This window comes from Atta colombica, unplaced genomic scaffold (genome assembly GCF_001594045.1).
Source record: "Atta colombica isolate Treedump-2 unplaced genomic scaffold, Acol1.0 scaffold197, whole genome shotgun sequence".
Classification (NCBI taxonomy): domain Eukaryota; kingdom Metazoa; phylum Arthropoda; class Insecta; order Hymenoptera; family Formicidae; genus Atta; species Atta colombica.
Genome location: NW_017259290.1, coordinates 92,131 through 98,318, shown reverse-complemented (window position 1 = coordinate 98,318; position 6,188 = coordinate 92,131). Strand labels below are relative to the sequence as shown.

At 25.6% G+C, this 6,188-nt stretch overlaps 1 pseudogene; it reads left to right on the top strand.

Moving 5' to 3' along the window:
- The first annotated feature begins 2,571 nt into the window (after positions 1–2,571).
- LOC108686846 lies at positions 2,572–5,346 on the top strand (annotated as a pseudogene).
- Positions 5,347–6,188: the final 842 nt, after the last annotated feature.

Here is a 6,188-nt window from a genome sequence, read left to right as displayed (position 1 = left end):
GATTTTGAGAATAAAAATTCAAATTTGGCAACATAAGAATTAAAGAGTTCGAAAAATCCTTTGTTTTCCTATTATTTTAACAAATATTTCTATATTAAATCTTTTTATAATAATAAGTATACAAGATTCCAATTTATATATTATATGTACAGGCTATTTATAAACTACAATATAATAAAACAATATAATAAAAAGGCATAATTCTGCATAAAATATTGAGTCAAAGATATGTATAGAATTATATTTTTTTCAAATAAGATTTTGTTTTTGGAAGAATTAATTTTCAATATTCGCTTGGTAGTGATTTAATTGATAAACTAAAGCACCAGAAGAAGTTACGAAGCATAAAAACTATTTGAAAAAGCAGAATTATGTTTTCCATAGAATATTTTCCAGACAATATTTTTATCAATGTATAAAATAATATTCATCGTGCGCGAATATCATATTTTATTATGTATTCCTTTTACCCAGTATGGTAATAAACACAAACGTGAGAAGATGACGCAATAGCGTTACAGCAAGATTTATTAAGTCGAGACATAGTTATGAATGTACATGAATCTCGTAAATATTTAAAATCAATTTTCTCAAAGACAAAATCTCATATAAAAACAACTTATTTTAGATTTTCGATTTATTTTTTCATATAGAGTCCATTCTTAATTTTGTGTTGCAACTCACTTGAATGCATGAACGTTAGGCGACATAATTCTTTAACAATTCAATTGCATATAATTATTAAAACATTGTAGTTTCGACATTTAGTTTCGACGTTGGTATTAGGATTTTCATCTTAATCTCATGAGTCTATTCTTAAGAGTTGCTCGGTCTTTATCGGATGTCCTGTACATTTATTTATATTATAAAATATTATAAATAATTGAATTTAACCATAGTCTGCTTAACAAACTGTTCAATGTTAAGCAGACTATATGGTTAAATTCAATTAAATAAACTTTGTTGAATAAACTAAATCTGCAAACAATTATAAATGTGTTTAATTTGTTAAACAAATTTTTTTTTCTCTTACTTATGATTACGACGTAATCATCATTCAATTTGCAAAAAAACTCAAAACTTAATTTATTTAAAGAAACTATGTTTCAAAGATTCAGAGATTAACTTTGTTACCATTAAGTATATTTACTAGCTGCGTTATTTCATTATGTTTGCCTTATTATTAATTTGTTTATGTAATACTTGTGTCCAAAACACAAGATATTTTACATACATATAAATTTACAGAATAAACTACAAATACTTTTAAAATAAACAAATTATTGTTTCTTAAATTTACAGTTATCAAATCACATACACTATCAATATCAGTAAATATTAACCAATAAATAAAAAAGTACCAATCTAATCAAAATTTTCAAGCAAACCGTCTGTTAGTTAAAATGTCAAAATTCCTTGCACATAATGTGCGATTGCTACGTAATTATTTAGATGTTCCAACAAAATTATTTTCTGACTTATGTTTAAATTTTTAGATACTTCGACAAAATAGTTCCTTTTGTGTTTTCGATTCCAGTTGGCTTCGGTGATAAGATACGATCTGTACATGTAACCATACACACATAATGTGTGTTATAAGTCATTTATAAATATTCTAACAACGTATGCCAAGTCAAAAGACTTTTAATGGCCATAATTTGATTAGTGGTTACGTAAAATGTTTTGTACAAATGTTTTAAAAAAATATTTTCATACATATTTGTCGAAAAAAATATAACTAACAGACAAGTTATTGCACTAACATTTGCAACTTACCGTCTACCATCTACAGATCAGTATTTTCATTGTTACTCCAATTGTTATTGTTAATCAAACAAAAAGTCAAACAAACTTAACTTATTAAAAAAGGCACTGAAAATTTCTGGTTGAAAACGGATCTAAATTTCCTGGTTGAATTTATTAAATTCTAATTGAGATAAACAAATATCCAATTATAATTGTAATTAATATGATTATGTAGAATCTTACTAGTTTGTTCATTTTCAGCCAAAAATTTCTCTCAATGCACGTTCAAAAATTTTTCCACTTAGCGTAATTTATTACAATTTACAAACAAATACAATTTATTGTAAAACCAAATTGTTTTTACGCATAATTCATACATATGCTTTCAAAAAAGAGTTATTATCCAATATAATTCGTTATTACATTTCAACGTAAATGGAATTCATTGTAAAAAAATTAAGTGAGATATAGCGAGAGAGAGAGAGAGAGAGAGAGAGAGAGAGAGAGAGAATGTTAACTTATACTAATAACAAAAACAGAGAAAAAGTACTTATTGTTATTTCGAAAATCTGTTAAAAGTAAATGAAATTATAGCAAATATTTTATCGGAAATATTTTCGTTGCGACTACATTAAAAGATTACAAAATCATTTTATCATATATATGCAATATTTTTTTATCATCATTTTATCATATATATGCAATATTTTTTTTGGAATTCGAAGTTTAAACTTCCAAGACGAATTCTTATCTTGGATAAAAAATCCCTTTTTGTCACGCCCTAAGCTATACAACGTTATACCTGTAAGCTATCAGTTACTAAACATGGGATTTTCTTCGTTTATTTTACCAATTCTATCAATGGTGATTGTGAGCTTCGGAGTTGAAGTGAATGTCATACATAAATGGAAATACGCTGACTTTGAATAGCAAAATCAAGAGCAGAAGAAAGAAGCGTTAAGATCCGGCTCTTACAATCCATTATTGTGCTTATTCGAAGATGCAAGTAAAGCGGATGGTAGGATAATGGTAGATCATTCGAAAAAATTGTAAAAAAATACTTACATTTACACATGAATATTTCTCTTTTATCACGCAGTTTATTTTTAATTATAGCATTTTAATTATAGCATTTAACTGTAGTGTAATCAAAAATATAGTATTTAAGTGTAATAAAAAATATAGTATTTAATTGTAATATAAATATATTATGGATTAATATATTTCATACTTTAATATTGTCAACACAACGCATAGCATTACTGTCATGAAATTAAAAAAATAAAATAATTTTTAATAGAAAACGTAGGTTCCGTTTACAAATAAAATACTTACAGGTATTCGTTACTAATGTATATGGCTACTGTTACTAATATATATGGCTCTGGTTCACCTGCTATTTTGACGACAGTAACTAAAGGACCAGGAGGTCCAATTTTACGGCCGTATCCAGATTGGAATTGATATAATAGTATGTGCGATGGTATTGTAAATGTTTACCGAACGAATGTAAGTATTCGACATCTTTAATTCGTTCAAGTGATTCTTTAATTTATATGTATATGTCACATATTTATATCTTATATTTAAATATATCTATATCAAATAAATTATTTAAATATATCCATATCAACATTTTATTAAAGAAAAAGGTGTTAATATAGATCACTACTACTAATATGGGATCACTTTAAAAATTCTATTATAATTAACATCTCTTATGAATGTTTTCAATTTCCGGAATATATGGTACATTAGGTAGGATACAAATAGAGTTTTTCATGAATGATTAGATGTTAACTGGTACATTGCATACATACACAATAATCGGGTTAATACAAATATATGAAATCGAATTTTTATTTTAATCCTAGATTCAATGCAATCACATCATCGTTCTGGATAATGGCAAAATCGGGCAATTCGACCAAGTCTATAATCCAAAATTATTGATCTTTGATTTAAAAGATAATACACTTGTTAAAACTATTTATACCTTCCACTTGATTTCGCTAGTAATCAAACAAACTCTGGATTATTGATAATTTATTAGTCTATTAGCCTTTAGTTTATGCTCCCGAAGAATGCAAACAATTTCTGAACAAAATGATTGTTAGTATACCTTCTTTTTTAATCGCAGTAATAAATATTAGTTTGCGCAAGTTATTATTTAATTACACATTTAATTACATATACACACACATATATATATATATATATACACACATATGTATATACCGAGTAATATTTGCGTAAACAAATGTATATGCAATATATTGTATCTTACTTGTTAAGTAATTCAATATACATGTAAATAAATACAGGTATTTATGACTGATACAGAAGGTTCAGGTTTGGTGGTGTATGAATCATCTACAAAGCGTATGTGCAGAGTCGAATCTGATTACATGAAATTGCCGATTGATACTTTTTTCTCTGTAGCAAAATTTTACTCATGAAGGCGGAATTTTCAGTATAACAGTCATTAATGATGGCAAGTACATGCTTTTCATAAAATAAATGTTATTTTAATCCTAATGATATGAAAAAAGACATATAAAAACAAAATCGGATATACATTTTAAAGCTAAATGTTAAAATTTTTACATTATATACATTATATATACATAATATTAATAATATTAAAAAAAAATTGACCATCAGTGTTACATCTTGAAAATCTTGAAAATCATCATTTTTGACCTCTGACGTTCTTTCAGAATTGTATCATGATATACAGCTAAATTTGCATGAAAATCTGATTCATATTCAATATGTAAAAAAATGATAATAATTACAATAAAAACAAATAAATAATATATCAATGTAAAAAAATTATTAAGTGTTTACTAGACGATTATTCAAAAGTGTAAATTCGCAGGTAATCTACAATGTTAGTGTAATCTACAATGGCATATTTCGCTGTAACATCTAAATCTTTTTTTTGTTTTTTTTTGCTAAATATTTTAGAACTATATTATGTTCCTATATCGGGAAAAGGAATATATAAAATAAAAATAGAGACGCTATTAAAATGTCCAAACAAAGAAGAGGCTAATAAACAAAGTAAACTAGTGACTAAATTAACAAGCTAAACAGCAGTTATTATGTCAACGAAAAATTCAATATTTCATAGCAATTATTCAAAGCAATGTCTATTCTAGGCATGAATGTCTGTGCGAAGTCTAATAAAATTGCGGTAAAATATTTAAGTATTATACAATTAGTCTTTACATACATATTAGGTGTAGTAAAAAGAAATCCATTATTTTTGCATGAAATTGAATGGAAAAATAATGGATTTCTTTTTACTACACCTAATATTATTAAAATATTATTTCGGATTCTATTAAAACGATTGTTACATTTAATAGTTCTAGGTATGATTTTATCTCTGTAAAATAAAATATTAATTTTCAGATAGAAATAGCGCAAGACAACGAAAAATTTCAGGTTATAAGTTCGATGAAAGTTTCAAGTTTGGAATAGAATGATATGTATATCAAATAAATATCAACATTTCATATATTAAATTTAGGTGTTACACATTTCCGTTATTTTGAAATAAAATTACCAGAAATAAAGAAAATTATAGATTAACATTTCTATATCTTGATTTCGGATGACTTCTGAATTTTCAAATAAAATGGGTATCTTGCACTGAAAAAAAGTGCTCATATAAAAAGATAAGAACTCTTACATAAACATAAGTAAAGCATATCTTTAGTTGAGTACATAAGGCAGAAAACGGAAGGAAATGAAATGAACGGAAGAAAGAATGGAAAGTAGAACACACTTTTTTAATTCTTTTGCGAAGGACTCATAAATTATGTCATCGATTAGAAAATAAAAATTCCTCATTGTATCAGCTTAGCAATAAAAGATTTGTATTATTCTAATAAACACGACGTCTTCACCGCACCGATATAACGATTTCGATCCTTCAACAAGTTCCAGTTTCATTCCAGTTCATGATGTTTTTCTCAACCGAAAGAAGAAAAATTCGATTCACATTAAATAGTGGCAACTTTATAGTTTGAGATATATCTCTCCGTATCTATCCCATTGAGTTTCTTGGAAGTCTCTTTTTTATATTATGTGTTTATGATGATGTATTCAATATTTATGTTTGAATTTGTGAAAAAAATCGAAATTATAAATATTATTTTTTTTGGAAGACATTATTCTAAAGATTCAAAGATAATCTTTATTAAGTTTGAGTGCATTTCAAATTCTGATATTTTATTAAGCTTTCCATATTGTAAATAAATTTTTGCGTGTAATGCTTGTTTTTAAAATAAATATGTAGTATTTTATATATAAATCAAAATAAATCGCAAATAGTTTTAAAGTAAACAAACTTATTTCTTTATTTTCGAATACTTAGTTTTTAACACAATCAGTCTATAAAAATGATTATTTATGCAAATAAATTAGAAATA